Source organism: Echinops telfairi, unplaced genomic scaffold (assembly GCF_000313985.2).
Source record: "Echinops telfairi isolate 266 unplaced genomic scaffold, ASM31398v2 ScPeMD7_7468;HRSCAF=8506_0, whole genome shotgun sequence".
NCBI classification, from domain to species: Eukaryota; Metazoa; Chordata; class Mammalia; order Afrosoricida; family Tenrecidae; genus Echinops; species Echinops telfairi.
Genome location: NW_022111369.1, coordinates 54631996 through 54648536, shown reverse-complemented (window position 1 = coordinate 54648536; position 16541 = coordinate 54631996). Strand labels below are relative to the sequence as shown.

Below are 16541 nucleotides of genomic sequence, written 5' to 3'. Positions count from 1 at the left end.
TTGTTGTTGTTGCCGTCGTCATCGTCGTTAGTGCCATCAAGTCCCTTCCACCCACAGTGACTGTGCACAACACAGCACACACTGCCACGTCCAGCACCATCCTCACCATGGTCTCTGCCTGAGCCCATTGCTGCAGCCACCGTGTCCATCCATCTCATGGAGGGCCTTCCCCTCCTTCACCGCCCCTCCACTTTCCCAAGCATGATGTCCTCCAGGGACTGGTCTCTCCTGACAACATGTCCAAAATGTGTAAGACAGACAGACTCTTTCCAAGCTGGCTTCCAGTGGGATCTGTGGGTGGACCGAGAGGCCCATGAGCCTTCCAGGAACGTGGAATTTTGGATACAGGCCCAAGATCCTACAAACTGATGGGAGCTAATTTTGAAAGTATTCTGGGAACCAGCAAGCGTTTCTGAATCACAGAACAAGGAAAGCACCAGGAGGAAAGAGGAACAGGAGGGACCAAATCCAAACCAGACTCACTGCCAGCGAGTCAGTGCTGATGCACAGCGACGCCCCTGTGGTTTCTGAGATAGTAACTGTTTACAGGCCCAGAAAGCCCAGTCTGCCTCCCTTGGAGCTGCTGGTGGTTCCAAACTGCGGATCATGCGGATCACAGCCCAACTCTTTACCCCTGCGCCACCAGGCCGCCTTAAACAAAAGGAGCAATCGATTGAAATGGATGTTCCAGCAGACGAGGCTTCCAAGAGGTGGTGTTGGCATTTGTCTCTGGGTGTGCTGATGCTCTCTGCCAAGGAGCAGGCTCCATCAACTCGGGCTGGACAGTCTAGTCAACTCGGGGTGGGGGGACCGTCTCGAAACCAATGACTGTGTAGCATCCAGCTGTGTTTGGACCCTTGTAGTGTCATACCTTCCCCCCTTTGTGCCACCCAGGAACTCTGTCCGCATTTTAGAAATGAGGAAACAGGGCCTTTTCCTTCAGGCCCCATGTGAGCAGTGATGCTCACTTTGGAATTCGGGACAGTCTGGGTCTGACCGAGATTCATTTTGGACCAACGATGGTCCTGTAGCTGTGCAGGAAGCATTGCGTTTCTTCTCTCCCCATGACTCAGCACAGTTACAAGACGTGTCCTGAGCCTGAACAAAGCCTGCCTTCTTGCACCCCCCACACACACCATGACAACTTAGAAAACTGACTCACTGCCGTCGAGTGGCGTCAGACTTGTAGTGATCCTACAGGGCAGGGTAGCACCCCACCCCTTGGGTTTCTGAGACAGTAACTCTTTAAGGGAGTAAACTGGCAGTGGTGGGAGTTTAATGGTTTAGAGCCAGGCTCTTGGGGGTGGGGGTGGGGTCCAATGTTGTTGGTTTTGATTCACAGTGCCCCGTGTGGCAGAGGAGTAGAGTGACGCCACAGGTTTTTACCTGCCACTGCCATCTAGTTGATTCGGACGCATAGTGACCCTGTAGGATGGGGTGAAACTGTTCCTTAGGCTTTTCGAGATGGTCAATCTTTATGGGAGCAAACAGCCTCATCTTTCTCCCCTGGGGTGGCTGGTGCCTTTGAACTGCCCACCTTGCCAGGAAGCCGCCCCACTTAACCCACAGTATTCCCAGGTCTCCGTTAACTGTTTTCTAAGGCTGTTCTCCTGACAGGAGCAGAGCCCTGCGTCTTTCTCCCGTGGAACTTCAGGGTGAGTTTGAACCTCCAACTCTTCCAAATGACCCTCAGAGTGAACAGCCAAGTGGCCACAGGCCCACAACAGCCTCCCCCCATCTCCCAGCCTCCTCTTCTCATTTTCCAGTCGGACTGAGTGGTGTCTTTGTTGCTCTAAAGATTTCACGAGCTAGGGCACGATTAGGGCTTTGAACAATTCTTGGCCTGAAATAAGACCTGGACAGCTATTGCTTTCAGTTTTAAACGAAAACTGACTTTTCGCCTGAAAGAGCAGGGGTGTCCTGTTTCACTGGTTTGGAGGACCCAGGCCAGCTGGGTCTTGGCTCGGCCTCTCCATGTGCTTTGGCATAAGAATTGGCCATTGTTGTCCTGTTTGTTTGGTTCTCTTTTGTCCTTGGCATTTGTTTTACCAGAATTCCCACTTCTTAATAGTTCTGCTTTTTATCCTCTCTCCTGCAGCCCCCTCCTACCCAGACACAAATGTATGCCCTCAATGAGGCTCCTCCCAGGGGACTGGGAATTACGTTTATGATTTTCTCTGGTCCTGCCTATTGTGGGACTGGTGAGAAATGGGGAGCTGGGACAGGGAGACTGGGGCTTGCCTCCCTGGCAGCCATAGCACCCTTTCTTGTAGGATTCCCTGAAGGTTTGAGACGCGGGTGGTGGCACCCACCTGGTGGCTCTTCCCTCCCCACCTACTAGCACCGCCTCCAAGTTAGACTCCGAAATAGCTTGTAAGTGGGCCACCACATTGCCTGCGCACCAGGAACCCTCTCTGCAAACCCAGAGTCAAAGTGTGGGCGAGTGCAACCAGAAAACTTGCTGCTATCGAGTCGATGCTGACTCATAGTGACCCCTCAGGACAGGGATTTCGAGGCTGGACCTCTGTGCAGGAGTAGAAAGCCTCACCTCTCTCTCACAGAGTGGCTGGCGATTTTGAACTGCTGACCTTGCAGCTAGCAGCCCAGTGCATAATCCACTATGCTATCAGGGCTCCTGAGGTTATGTCCGCGAGACTGGAAATGTCCCGTCTTCTGCTTTCAGGCTTTGCAGGGTCTAGGAAACACCAGGACGCCGGCTTTTCTTCTTGGCCGGCTGTCGTGGGCTCCTGGACCGACCCGGGCCTTACTTTCCCAGGGCATTGGTGCTCAAGCTGCGGCTCTTTCTGACTGCAAAGTGGAGCCAGTCGCCTCCATGTGACGGATCGGAGTCACTGTTGTCTTCACAGTCGTAAAGGTCTTCGTTCTGTGTGTTTTGAAATGGTATCAACGAACTAGGAAAAAAGTTCAGGAAGACCATTCGTCATGATGAAATCTTCCAGCTGCGTTCGCGACTGCACAGCTGCCTGCCCACTCTCAGCGGCCTGCTGGCTTCTCCAGGCCCATGCGTTCCCTCAGTTTCTGCCGTGCTCAGATGACCAAGGTGGTCGCTGCACCGGCCTGCCTGGAGCTCTCAGCCTACAGGGAAGGCTCGCGGTGAAGGGGCAGAAGAAGTCATCAGTGTGGAAAAAGTGCCACGCGTCGTGAGGGGGCTCACACCCAAACAGCTCCCTGCCATCGAGTCAGTTCCGATTCCCAGTGACCCTGTAGGGCACGGTAGAACTGTGCCTGCGGGTGCCTGAGACTGCTCCTCTTTACGGAAGTAGAAAGCCTCCTCATTCTCCCTAGCGGTGGCTGGCGGTCTTGAACTGCTGGCCTTGTGGTTGGCAGCACGACATGTAACCACGATAGCACTCAAGTTTTCTGGATGGAGCACCGACCCTGGAACCCAGGGTTTCCCAGGGGAGGGAATGTTTACTCTGTCCTCTCCCACCCTTGATCTCACTCCACCTTTGCCTAAGGTGCCTGTTGACCCCACACTCCCACAGGGAGCCCTGCTGTTGGGCGTGACATGGAGCATGGCCTCCTTTCCATCACTGTCGCCTCTCACCTGCAGCTACCTCTGCAGTCGCTGTTCGCTACACTGTATCCCAGGTGGTTCTCAGAAACATGTAATTCCAGGAGTGCCCATTCCACATGCAAAGCCTCACTCCTGAGCAGTGGCAGGCAAGGATGTCATGATTTGCTGGGCTTACCTGGGCTGCTTTATCTTAGGACCATCCGTATCTCTAAGAGTGCTGGTGGCATAGTGGGTTATGCATTGCGCCGCTAACTACAAAGTCTGTGGTTCAAATCCACCTGTCGCTCCGGTCACCTCCTGTTAAAAGTCTTAGAACCCCCTAGGAGCTGATCTACTCTGCCTCTCAGGGTCACTGTGAGTCATACTTGATGGATAACGGTGAGCGAGTGTATATCATGTTCTGGCTCATCTCAGGCACTGGGCATTGCCACACCTTCTTGTGACTTCTACTTGTCCTGGGGTTTTTATCCCCATTCTTACAGCCCGGAATCATTGTTGGTTCATGTCTGCTTTTCAGGAGCCCGGCTGGCAAAGTGGCCCGAAAGTTGGGCCTCTAACTGCAAGGTCAGCAGTTCGAAGCCACCAGTCACTACACAGGAACAATACGTGGTTTTCTATTCCTGGAAAGATTTATTAAATCTCAGAAACTCACTGGGACAGCTCTGCTCTGCCCTCTAAGGGTCGCCATGAGTCTCAATCGGCTTGATGGCAGCGACTGAAGAGGCGGTTTAATCTTTTCCAGGAAGTAACTTAATCAGCATTCTCTCCAGGGGATATTTGAATACACGAGGGTGTGTTCACAAGCACGCTGCTAACTCAGCCCCCTGTGTGTGCCTCAGTTGGTCTGTGGCGGGCCCTCTCACGATTTCCCAGGTGATGCTGCTGTCGCTGGCCTGGGGCTTCCCTGGAAAGCCAGGGCTGGCTGTGACCACCAGCCCCATAGAGCGTTCTAGGCTCTCATCTTTCCGGGGCGCATTGCCGGCCTTTTCCTCCCACGGGCTCCAACCACCGGCCTCTTGGGTAGCAACAGAGTGCTTAACCACTGCACCACCAGGGCTCCTTGAGGTAAGATACCTTGGAAAAAATAAAGAGGGTGGTGATGGTGATGCCAGGTGCTGAGAGGGCTCCTTTAACCAAGTGGTCGGTGCAAGTGACCCTGAGGCTGCGGTCCGAGGGACAATGACCGCTGGCCGGGTCAAGGCCACATAGAGGAGCAGTTTCGGGCTGAGAGCATTGTGCACTGGGCCTCTTTTTAAAGCTGGTCCCTCCTTGTCCTCGGAGAGTAATTAAGGGGGAGAGGGAACGGAAGTAGCCATTGGTACAGTGATCCGCAATGAAAGAAGGGGTAGTCCCCAGCCTGTGCGGCCGTTTGTTGTTTGTTAGGTTTAGGGCAATTTCCAGAAAGATGCCTGATTCGCTGTCAGCCGAAGAGAATAAGAGAAGCTAGAGACATAGACAGAACTGATCCAGAAAGAGCCCACACTGCTTGGGACCCAGGCCTGGACTGCTGGGAGAATCAGGCCTCGGAGTCCCAAAGGATTCCTTCCAGTTCCAAGACCTTCGACTTTGAATAGGTATGTTCCATCCCCCAGGAGCCCTGGTGGGCGCGGTGGGCTCTACATGGGACTGCTAGCCGCAAGGCCAGTCAGTGCACACACACCAGCAGCTTCCTGGGCGAAGGATGAAGCTTGGCGCTCCCAGAAAGATTTACAGCCTGGGAAACCCAAGGGGGCAGTTCTGCCGTGCCTGGTCAGGTTGCTGTGGGTCAGAACAGACCCAGCAGCAGTGGGTTTGGTGCGCATGGTTTTGGTTCCATTTCCCCTGTCCCGGGTTGAATGGTGCATCACAAAAGATGCGTGGGAGTGCTAACCCCTGCGACCTGTGAATGTGACCTTGTTTGGCAAAGTGTCTCTGAAGATGATGTTGTTGGCCCAAGGAGCCCTGGTGGCTCAGCTGTGGACCGGAACCCACCCGAGTGTGCCAGAGGGAGCCTTAGTGGCATAGTGGGTTATGCATTGGGCTAGATGCCAGGTCAGCAGTTTGAAACCACCAGCTGCCTCCCTGGTAGAAAGATGAAGCTTTCTGTTTCCAGAAAGATTTACAGTCTCAGAAACCCCCAGGGGCAGTTCTACCCTGTCTGTGCCAGAGAAAAACCCGCTGATTTGCCCCCAGTGGAGCAGTACTTCTCAGTCACATGGGGTGGTGAGCTGTCGGAATCGACTCGCTGGCACCTGACAGCAGTCACAGTAATGTCCTAGCATAGGGGGTGGTGTGGCTGGTGTCCTGCTGAAAGGAGAGGCAGGCATGAAGACAGAGGCTGAGGGTAGGAGAATGCTGCCCAAACTAAGGAATGGTAGGCGCTCACAGATGCTGGAAGAGATTTAGGAAGGCATCTCTCAAAGCCTTAGCACGAGCTGCTGACAGCCTCATTTAGACTCTGAGCCTCTAGTTCAGGGGTTCTCAACCTTCCTAATGCTGCGACTCCCCCAACCATAAATTATTTTCGTTCCTATTTCATCACTGTCATTTTGCTACTGTGATGAATCGGGCGACCCCTGCGAAAGGGTCGCGACCCACAGGTTGAGAACCGCTGCTCTAGTTGCTGCTGTTTTAAGTCATCACTACCCCCAAACAAACTCTGATGCTGACTCCTAGTGACCCTGTAGAACTTGAAGTCTACAGGTTTCCGAGACTTGCAGTCACCTGGTTTGGGATATTTCGGAGGTCGCCGTGAGTTGTTGCTGGCCTGCCTGTAAGCAACAACAAGGACATGGAAGCCCCGCGGGCTCTGGCGTGTCTTACTTCCGTGGAGGAGCCCTGGTGGCATAGTGGTTACATGTTGGGCTTTAACTGCAAGGTCAGCAGTTCAAAACCACCCGCCGACCCACCAGAGAAAGAAGAGACTTTCACTGGGGTGAAGGGTTGCAGTCTGGGGAACCCACAGATACCTATCGGGTCACTGTGCATCAGCGACACATTGCAATTGAGTTTGGATTTGGGGTTTATATTTTTCCCTACGTGAGACAGAAAACATAGATCAACTAGTGAAGATGTTGAATAACCACTGTTTCCCTTGACCTAGTTTCCCGAACCCAGGGTAGAAAACCTGCCCCCTTCGAGTGGAATGTATCCCAGTGACTGGAACAGAAAATATATGAGTGATAGCCGGCACAATGGACACTCATGCTCTCTCCATGGGGCTTAGCTAGCAGTCGGGCCAGCCTACCTGCCCCCAGCCCCGACTTGAGATTATGTCTATGAAAATAAATAAAGGAAGTCTTGCATTCCATTAATTTATGTATAAATATCTCATGGTCAAAAATCATGTCCCGCTGACTGGATTTTTAACCGCCCCCCCCCTTCCCAGTTCTCAATCCTGCTGCTACATACATATTTAAAAATAAGTAGCAAAACCAAGACATGACATTTTATTGCCTTTTTAAAACACACACACACCCCCCTCCATCCCTTTAGCTCTGAGAATATGTGGATTGTGGGGAAAACAGCTTTTTTTAAAAGCGGGGAGGAAGTTGATTTATATCCTGTGAAGAAAACAGGATTTTCATTAGATGCTCTTGTGCTCTTTTCCTTGGGGGAGCTGACAAGGGGATGGATGACGGCCCTCGGAGTTTATGCACATTCTTGCTTAATGTTTAAATGACTGGATGGGCATTTGTGAAAGTGTCCCTTCTCTCCTCTGTAGCCCCGACGAAGCTGCTCTGGGGGCGTAGTGCATTGGGCGACTATCTGAAAGGTCGTCAGTTCAGAGCCACCAGCTGCCCTGAGGAGGAAAGAAGGAGCTTTCCCTTCCACTCCGTAATGAGTCACAGCCTGGAAACCCACAGGGCAGTTGCACCCTGTCCTAGAGGGCCGGTGCGCGTCGGCATTGATTCAACGACAGTGAATTTGGTTTTTTTGAGTAGCCCCAACTATTTTTTTTTAATATGGAACGCTTCACGAATTTTCGTGTCATCCTTGCGCAGGGGCCGTTGCTAATCTCCTCTGTATCCAATTTTAGTTCCAATTTTAGTGTAGGTGCTGCCCAAGCAAGCACAGCTCCACCTGTTAAACAATGCGTACTGTCTTGCCGAGAATGATCTCCTTATGCTAGAACAGAGTGATGTGACATTTCCTCTTACTCAGACTGGGGGAAAGCAACGCAGGTACTTGTTTCTGCAGTCGATTTTCCTGCGCATCAACCTTGACCTTGAATCTTGGAAATGTTCAGCGGGATATGACTTTGGCAGACGTTAAAGGATAGCCAATGTGACGCAGTCATAAAAGACTGTTTGCATGAAGCAAGGGATGGTCAGAGAGGGAGCAGAATGGACACAGCGCGGTGCTCTGGTGGGACTGTGGACCTGTGTTGGTTCGATTCTCTCTCTTCCTTCTTCTCAAACAGCCTTACTGGTTTTGTTTTTGTTTTCATATGTATCCTTTTAGCAGTGAGTTGAAAGAAAAGAAAAATTTTCCTAGGATCATTTTGGTTTCTTTTAAAGGATGTGCATTTTAGGAGTATCCCTTCAAGGAGGAGCCCTGTGGTGTATTGGTTACGCATTGGGCTGCTAACCCCAGGGTTAGTAGTTTGAAACCACCAGCCTCTCCTAGGGAGAAAGAAGAGGCTTTCAGTTGGCGCAGAGTTACAGTCTCAGAAACCCACAGGAGCAGTTCTACCCTGCCCTCTGGGACCGCTGTGCGTTGAAATCGGCTCGATGGCAGTGAGTTGTGTGTGTGTGCATGTTTGTGTGTGTGTTTATTTCTTCAAGGAGATTAACTGGGAACCAAAGAGAATTGGTCCCAAGCCCCAAGTACAGTGAGTAGTGTAACCTCCTTGTCGCAGTAGAACTTTCCTGAGGTCTGGAGTTGTGTTGGAGGTTTCGGGGGCATGGTCCGACTTTATTACAATCTGTCTAGGGGCCCGAAACTCTGTGGGGCCAGCCGAGGGGGCTCAGACTCAGGAGCTTGGAGGGTAGATGCCACTTACCTGAGTCTGGTAGCTGCAAGCTCTCTAGTGCCATGTCTTGTCCAAAGCTTTCTCATGTGTGAATACTCATCCAGGGGACTTTGCAGGAGCGAATTGAGTGTGATCTATACTGACTCCCACCTTAGAAGTTGAATTACTTTGGTGGGAGTATTTTCTTCCATTGTGTAGACCTCAAAGAAGTGGCTAGATTGCCCAACTCTGATTTCTTTATCTGCCTTATTCTTATTCCAAAGATTTTCTGCGTGGTGCAAATGGTTAACACACTTGACTGCCAGCCATAAGGCTAGAGGTCAGATCTGCTCTGATGTGCCTCAGCAGAAAGACCTGGTGATCTTTTTTCAATCAGCTTCATCGACAACCCTGTGGGGCACAGCTCTGCTCTGACATGTTTGGGGTCGCCATGAGTTACTCACTGTCTGACAAAGAGCATGGGGTTTAAATCAAGGCCTGTCTAGTTTTCCATTCTGGCCTTTCCCTGGGATAGCTCGGGATAGCATTGTGTCGTCCCCCCCCCCCCCATTCATAACAAGTCTACAGCGATTCTTACCTGGTCATGCTGTTGGGATGGCGTACGGTGATAACTGACGAATACTTGGTGGTGTTGAGGTTATGCATTGGGTTGCTAATGACAAGATGAACAATTCAAAACCACCAGCTGCGTCTCAGAAGTAAGATGGGCTTTCTATGCCCGCCCAGAAACCCACAGGGCCAGGTCTACCCTGTCCTGGTGGGCTGCTGTGAGTGCTATATGGGCTTGATGGCAGTGAGTTTGGCGACATGGAATAGGTGCTCAGCACCTTGACTTTCATGGTTTCTTCCCCATTGTTGAAATAGTCAGTGGTGCCGTCTACTGTGAAGTGAATCAGGTGTTCTGCGTGAACATCACCTTTGTTTCCATGCATAGAAGATGGTTCTTTATTAAAAAAATAAACTTGCGTCATATTTAGGATTGAGCATTTAAACGAAATAGATTGTTGTTGTTGTTAAGTGCTGATTCCAGTGAAGGCCTGCCCTGTCCTTTCTTTGCCGTGTTGGAGCCCATTGTGGCCGCAGTGGAGGGTCCTCCTCTTCGATGACGCCCCTTTGCAGAATGATGTCCTTCTGCAGGGCTGGTCCCTCCTAATAACATGTCCCAAACATGAGAACCAGTCTCACCTGCTTTGCTTCTAAGAAGCATTCTGCTGCACATCTTCCAAGGCAGATTTGCTTGTTCGTCTGGACCCAAAACAAAGCCAAACTCACTGCCAATGAGTCGGTGCTGATTCAGAGTGACCCTGTAGGGCAGGGTAGAACTGCCTCTGTGAGTTTCCGAGACTGTAACTCTTTATGGAAGTCGAAAGCCCTGTCTTTCTCCCAAGAAGCAGCAGGTGGTATCGAACTACAATCTTGCAGTTAGCATCCCATCTCGTAACCACTGCGCCACTCGAGCTCCTTGTCCTGGAAGCCCCAGGGATAGTCCAGAGCCGTAGCCAGCACCCTAATTCAAGGACAGCAGCTCTTCTCTGCTTTTCCTTCGTCACCGTCCGGCTTTCCCGTGCATGTGAGGCCCCTTAGCCTTCAGAGTGGCGTCTTCATGCTTTGTAACAGTTCAACGTGCTCTTTAAAAAAAGGTCGATGGGAAAATCTTTGCGGTTTGTTTGCAATGCTTGATGTTTAACTGCATGGTCTTGGTTTAGGTTGTTCACCTAGGCTCTACCTACTCCTTATTATCTTTAGCTGGTCCCATTCCATGCCTGGCATTGCAGTTTGATGAGCTCTCTCAAGCAGCATAACATCTTACCCTGTCACTGGTGGCACAGTGGTTAAGTATTGGGCTGCGATCCACAAGGTCGGCAGTTTGAAACCACCAGTTGCTCCGAGGGAGAAAGATGGGGCTTTCTACGCCCATAATCAGTTACAGTCTCAGAAACTCACAGGGTCAGTACTACCCTGTCCTGTAGGGTCCCTCTGAGACGGCAGCGACTCGATGGCAGTGAGTTTTTTTTTTCATTTTGGGGATACTGGAGGAAAAACAGACATGAAAGGCTTAGGACCCCCTGGGTAGTACAAATGGCTAACTTGACAGCTAACTGAAAGGTTGGAGGTTCGAATCTACCCAGAGGCATCTCAGAAGAGTAGTCTGGCCGAGTAGTCTGGCCATCTGCTTTCGGTACATCAACCCTATATGGTGTTCAGCACCACTCTGACACAAGTGGTCATCATGGAACTCAAGTCCGTGGCCACTGGGCTGGTGAGCATTCTTGTGAGCCTGGTTGACCCGGAACACATTACCCCCTTATCCTGTGTGCCACAGCAGCCCTCGGGGCTCATATTTGTCGAGCACTTACTGAACAACAACAGTCACGGAGACTTCTTGAATTTGAGGCCCCTGCCCAATGGGTAGGGTAGGACAGAGCCATTGCCCTTGTTTACCGGAGAGGAAGTGTAGGTTCACCCAGGTTGCTCAAGGGCAGGCCGCTAGAGCAGGTGAGACCAGGCTGAAGGTAGATTGGGGGGAAGGAGAGAAGGAGACACTCAGTCAATGTGTATCCCCTCCCATCCTCACAACTCTCTCTCAATTAATATTTTCCTTGCGCACAAGAGTTACTGGATTGTAAAATCAAGAATTCCCCTGGAGGATGGAGAACGTCTAAGGATGGGTGTGAACATCATGTCAGAAGCATAAGGTGGTATTTGGTTGTCGTTGTAGCTGCATTGCAGTTTTCAAACAAAGAAAATTGCTATGCTCTTGGTAGGATGAAGTATAATTTTAAAGGCTTTAACTGGCATTGCGATGTTTTGGTTTAGTGAAAAATGGCTTATTTGCCTAATCATTGAGCGTTCTGCCCTAAGAATATGTGCACTCAGTGTAATTACAGAGAATGAGTGGTAGCCACCAGGGGAGAGCTGCTGGGGGGCTCACGCCGGTGTATTAATCCGAAGATTGCACTTTAGTGTGATGTAGGCGTAAATAGGATTTCCCTTGCTGAATTAGTCTGTGTGGTCTTTTGGTTGCTGTAATTCTTTTAAAAGTATAATTTTTATAATGTTGAAAATGAAATTATCATTAAACATGTACATAATCCTGTATTTCTTCTGAAATAATGGAACTGTCCTGAATAGCCTGTTAGTGTTTCCACTTATTTTTGAGTTGGAAAAGTTGATCAAATACAAGAAAACAGATTGAATTTCTGGTTAAGGATGTAGTTTTAGAAAATGGCATTTTCTTTACAAACTTTGGTTCGGCCAACCTTGCCCTAAAGGTCATCTCGCCTGAAATGCAGTATTTTGCTCATTTAAAATGAGTTCAGGTAATTCATGTGACCCTTTTTCTCATTTAGGTGATGCTTACTATACTATAGTAAGGAGCCCGAGTGGTGTATGGGTCGCCCGGTACACATCGGCTGCTCACCGGCTCAGGCCCAACAGCTGCTCCCCAGGCGAAGGATGAGGCGTCCTATGCCTGTGAAGATTTGTCGTCTTCAAACCCACAGGGATAATTCTGCTCTGTCCTGGAGGGTCACTGTGAGTCATCATTAACTTGATGGCAATGAGTTTTCGGTTGGCATAGACTGTAGTCATTCAGTTTAGTTAGAACTGATATCATCCAACAAAACCATTTCAAAGAATAACTCATGAGCAATGGATTGAATGACAATGATTCATACCAGAGAATTTCCTCTAGTCTGTTGAAAGGGCCCAATGCAGGATTCGGCTGCGGGGGCAGGTTTTGGTTGCTTCCGCTGGATGGCGTGTGTATTTCTCGTGACTAATAGATGGACAAAGCACCATTGGTTCGTGGTGAATGCCTTGCATGTTGGACACTTGGCAGCAGTCTAATACTGAAGCTCTCATGGGGAAATTTGGAACACACCCATTTGAAGAACTGCCTAACGCCTGTACGTTGTTCCTTGTAGGTTAGTATTTGTCAAGTGGATCAAAATTTGAAGGGTCTGTGTCATCTTACACTACCAGAACTCTTGCCTTTTTAAGAAGAGATGTGCACATTTGTTAAAAATAGCAAATGACTATAGGTTATTGTTATGGAAAATGAATCTTAAAGACGATTCCATTATTGCCCAAGGTCACAGTAAGAACTAAACCAGGCCTTACGCTGGGTGGTGAGTGTTCAGGGGTGAAGCAGATGGACACGCTGGAAGGCCCCTCAGGGAGCCTTCAGACCAATCATCCCTTGATCAAAGTGCAGAAGACAGGAGGTAAGCTCCATGCAGAACCTACTGGTTCTTTCCCTTCCCCTGGGCCTTCGTGAGTCCAGTACAGAGCGTGCACACTGGCGGGGCGTTGACCAGGGAGCCTTACTCCCTGGGTTCCACTTCCAGGTCTTACTCTGACCTTGGGCAATAGTGGAATCTTTAACTTTTCCGGCAGCCACCTCTGCTCTATGGGAGCAATGATGGTACCTTCTTCAATGGGACTGTAGACTAGCAAGCCCTTCAAAAATGCCATTAGATTATTAAAGGCACCCCGGGAAACCTCGTCTCTGTCAGCTAGTTTGTTCTTCTGCTGTTTATTAAGTGCTGAGAATCAGACAGGAATAAAGCCCAGCTCCTGTCCATAACGGAGCTCATAGTCTAATTATGTCCATAATGAAGCTCATAGTCTAACACTGTTTGTTCACGTGTTAGTGAAATAGGGCCTCAACAGAGAAAACGGTGGAAGGATGTAATGCTTGATTAGTTCTGCTCAGGAACGTCTGGGCAGGTTTCCTAAAGATGGGATTTGAAGGTTGAGTAGGAGTTTGCTAGGTAGCAAAGAGGGAGGGGGACAGGGCATTAAGGGAAGTAGATCAACATATCCAAAGGTCTGGATTATTCCCCTGGAGAGAACCAGGGGTGGTGACTCACCAGGGTCAGCAGTCCTAGGGGACTTCAAGAAGTTCTTGAGAAAATGCCTTTATCTTTTTTTAAAAACTTATTTTTATTGAATCATTTTATTGGGGGTTCGTACAACTCTTATCACAATCCATATGTACATCCATTGTGTCAAGCACATTTGTACATTTGTTGCCATCATCATTCTCAAAACATTTGCTTTCTACTTGAGCCCTTGATATATCTTTTAATTCCATGTTTCCTTGAATGTTTAATAGCCTCCTTGACCATTGGTTAAAGTCCTGGAGCCAGACTGCTAGTGTCCAAACCCTGCCACATATGGTGGTGTGACCTGGTGCTAGATCTTTGATGCCTGCCTCTGTTAACTTTTAAGTATGAATGCCAAACTTTGGGGAGGATGAAAGGAGTAGATTAATCTGAAGTACTCAAATCAGTGCTTGGCCAAGGGTAGTGCTCAAAACCCAGGCTTTAGCTTACTTCTGCATTTGCTTTACCTGACAAGGAGTGAGCAGCCCTGGGGCTGGGGGAGGGTGTCAAGTAATAGTCCGTGGTGACTGATGACTTACATAGAGTCACTGCTGAGTCGCTTTCAGCAGGACACTGGCGTGGGCTTCTCCAGACACCTTGTGGAAGCCCTGCTGGCATAGTGGTTATGCACTGGGCTCTAAACCGCAAAGTTAGCAGTTTGAAACCCCCAGCTGTTCCGAGCATGAAAGACAGAATTTCGACCCCGCCAAAGAGTCACCGTCTCCTAGGGGTGCTGTCCCGTCTCCTAGGGGTGCTGTGAGTCGGCATCGGCTACCCACCGGCAGGGAGTAGGTTTGGTTTGCTTTGTACAGGTGTATCAGGTGTATTAGGTTTGGTTTGGTTTGTACAGGTGTATCAGACCTTAGTTTTGTACTGTCCTGAAACACTCCTTCCTGGAGCCCCCTGCCCCACCGGCTCCCCTGCTCTGGCGCCTGGAGGCCCCTCTCTGTTGCCCCGCTCCTGCTTCCAGGATTGTTTGCATTCTGTTTTTCAGTCCTCTTCCTCCTGGGGGAGTGCATCTCCCTGGCGTTTCTGACGAAGGATGCATGAGCGGTGGATTGTCTGAGGCCCTGTGTGTCTGGAGTGTCTTCCTTCCACCTTCATCCTTGAGTTTAGAAGATGTTGTTGTTGTGAAGTGCTGTTGAGTCGGTCCCGACCCGTAGCAACCGTACGCACCACAGCCCCACGCACTGCCTGGTTCTGCGCCACCCACAGTGAGATGCACTGATGCAGTAGCTGCAGCGATGGGCTTAGGCATAGGAACAATTGGGACAGATGATAGGGACTAATAGTAGAAGCTGTAGATGCTACGGAGAGAATCACACCAGATTAGGAGGCTGTGGGGGAAAGGGTATAGCTCGAACGAAGAGCAAGGATCTTGGGTTTTGTGTTGGGCTGCTAACTCACGCATCCCCCAGCTGCTCCTTGGGAGAAAGACGAGGCACTGCAACTAAGTGTTGGATGTCATCGCGGAGCCGGGTTTATTAGTGTGTCGTGTGTGTGTGTGTGTGTGTGTGTGTGTGTGTAAGGAAGACAAGAAGCAAGATTGACGCCTGTAAGCCTGTAAGTGCCTCTGATGTGTGGTTGAGAAGACTGGTCCCGTGGGACAGGTTTTAGTAGGAAGGGGTTGGGAAGTTGGGCTTTGGACATGCTTCTGTGAGATGTTTCTAGCTCAGCTGGGGTGTCCCTGGGTCAACCCCCTGACCTACCACCCAAAGGTTAAGGGATTGCGTCCACCCAGAGGCACCTGGGAAGAAGGACCTGCTTCGGGACCACCTGCAGAGCACAGTTCTGCTCGGACACACTCGGTCATCATGAGCCGGAACAGACTCAATGGTGCTGGTGGTGGTCGTGACCGGGCAAACCTGTGTGGACAGGGACGGGGCAGGGGATCCGTGTGTCTGCAGCTGTGAGCGGCCATGGGTCTAGATGGAGAATCTGCGACAGGAAGCCTTGTCTCGTGGAGGCGATCACCCAGGAGGGGGTGAAACTAGAGAGGCCCCAGACCTGAGTCCTGGCCCTGGCGAGTTAGGAGGCTGGGGAGCCGAGGAAGGCCCCGTGAAGGAGACCTCGGCGAATCGGCCACTATGGAGAGAGTGTCGTGTCTTAGAAGCCAAGGGCAGATGTGTATCAAGAGGAGGTGTGATTCTGTGTTCATCTTATTTATTTTTAAGGCACACAGCATTGTATTAATAAATGTAAATGCTCCACTCTTCCTTCTCCTCTCAATCGTTTTGTTGGCAGATACTTCACATACCGTATACGCCACGATGTGACCCCAGTTCACCCCATCCCAAAAGAGTTCATTCACTACCTGTTCACAGCTCTGAGACACTGTCCCTGGCGTGATGTGGAGCTGGGACGCCAGGACACTGAATGCCCGCCAGTAGCGCAGTTCAAACTCATAGCCCGCCTCCCGCACAGCTTGCTTCGCGGAGGCCGTGGGGATCACCTCCCTGGCATCCAGGCTGCTGCTGTGGCCAGTGGCTCCAAGTACCGCAGGGCTGTCTGCCCGGCACCAGGAGGGGTTGCCATTGAGGGCACTGGGGGTCTCCAGCTCTGCTTCAGCCCCTTCAGAGACCCCAGTCCTGTTCTCCTCCACATCACTGACCTGACTCCAATTGTATCCTTTCTGGGAGAGCTTGTAGGACAGAAAGTCCACCCCCTGCTCCCCGTTGTACTGAGACAATTTTTTTTTTCTAATAGGGATGAGCTCCACCTGTCCATTGTCCAAAACACCTGCTCTCTCACTGTGGCTGCTCCACTCCATATATTTCACATACTGTACAATTCAAAAGGTAAAACGTATTAAAAAGTTACGCACACATCACCAAATCTGCATCTTAGAACATTTTCTTCATCCATGTAACCATCATTATTAGCTTCTCAGGGTCCCCCAGTTTCCCCTGCCATAACCCTAAGAAATCCCTAATCTAGTTATTGGCACTATAGATTTACCTATTCTTGAATATATATATTTACCTATTCTTGAACATTCTATGCAAAATATCCCCAACAATGATAACAACAACAAACCACTGAAAAACCTCAATCCAAAAGAAAGCAGAAGATAATACAAATCAGAACAGATGAAAAACAGATCAATACAGATGTACCTACTTCCCTTGTTACCCGCTCATTTCCCTTGTTAACCACTCTT

The 16541-nt window shown here is 50.1% G+C and overlaps 1 protein-coding gene and 1 pseudogene across 1 annotated transcript in view; one reads left to right on the top strand and one right to left on the bottom strand.

The window, feature by feature from the left end:
• Nucleotides 1–5057: 5057 nt before the first annotated feature.
• The window catches only part of LOC123520977 (amyloid beta precursor protein binding family B member 2-like), a 279202-nt gene continuing 267718 nt past the window's right edge, over nt 5058–16541 (top strand). The window contains exon 1 of the mRNA XM_045284051.1: nt 5058–5112. The gene's annotated coding sequence lies outside the window, so the exon portion shown is untranslated. The remainder of the gene's footprint in view (nt 5113–16541) is intronic.
• LOC115873364 lies at nt 7477–7592 on the bottom strand (annotated as a pseudogene).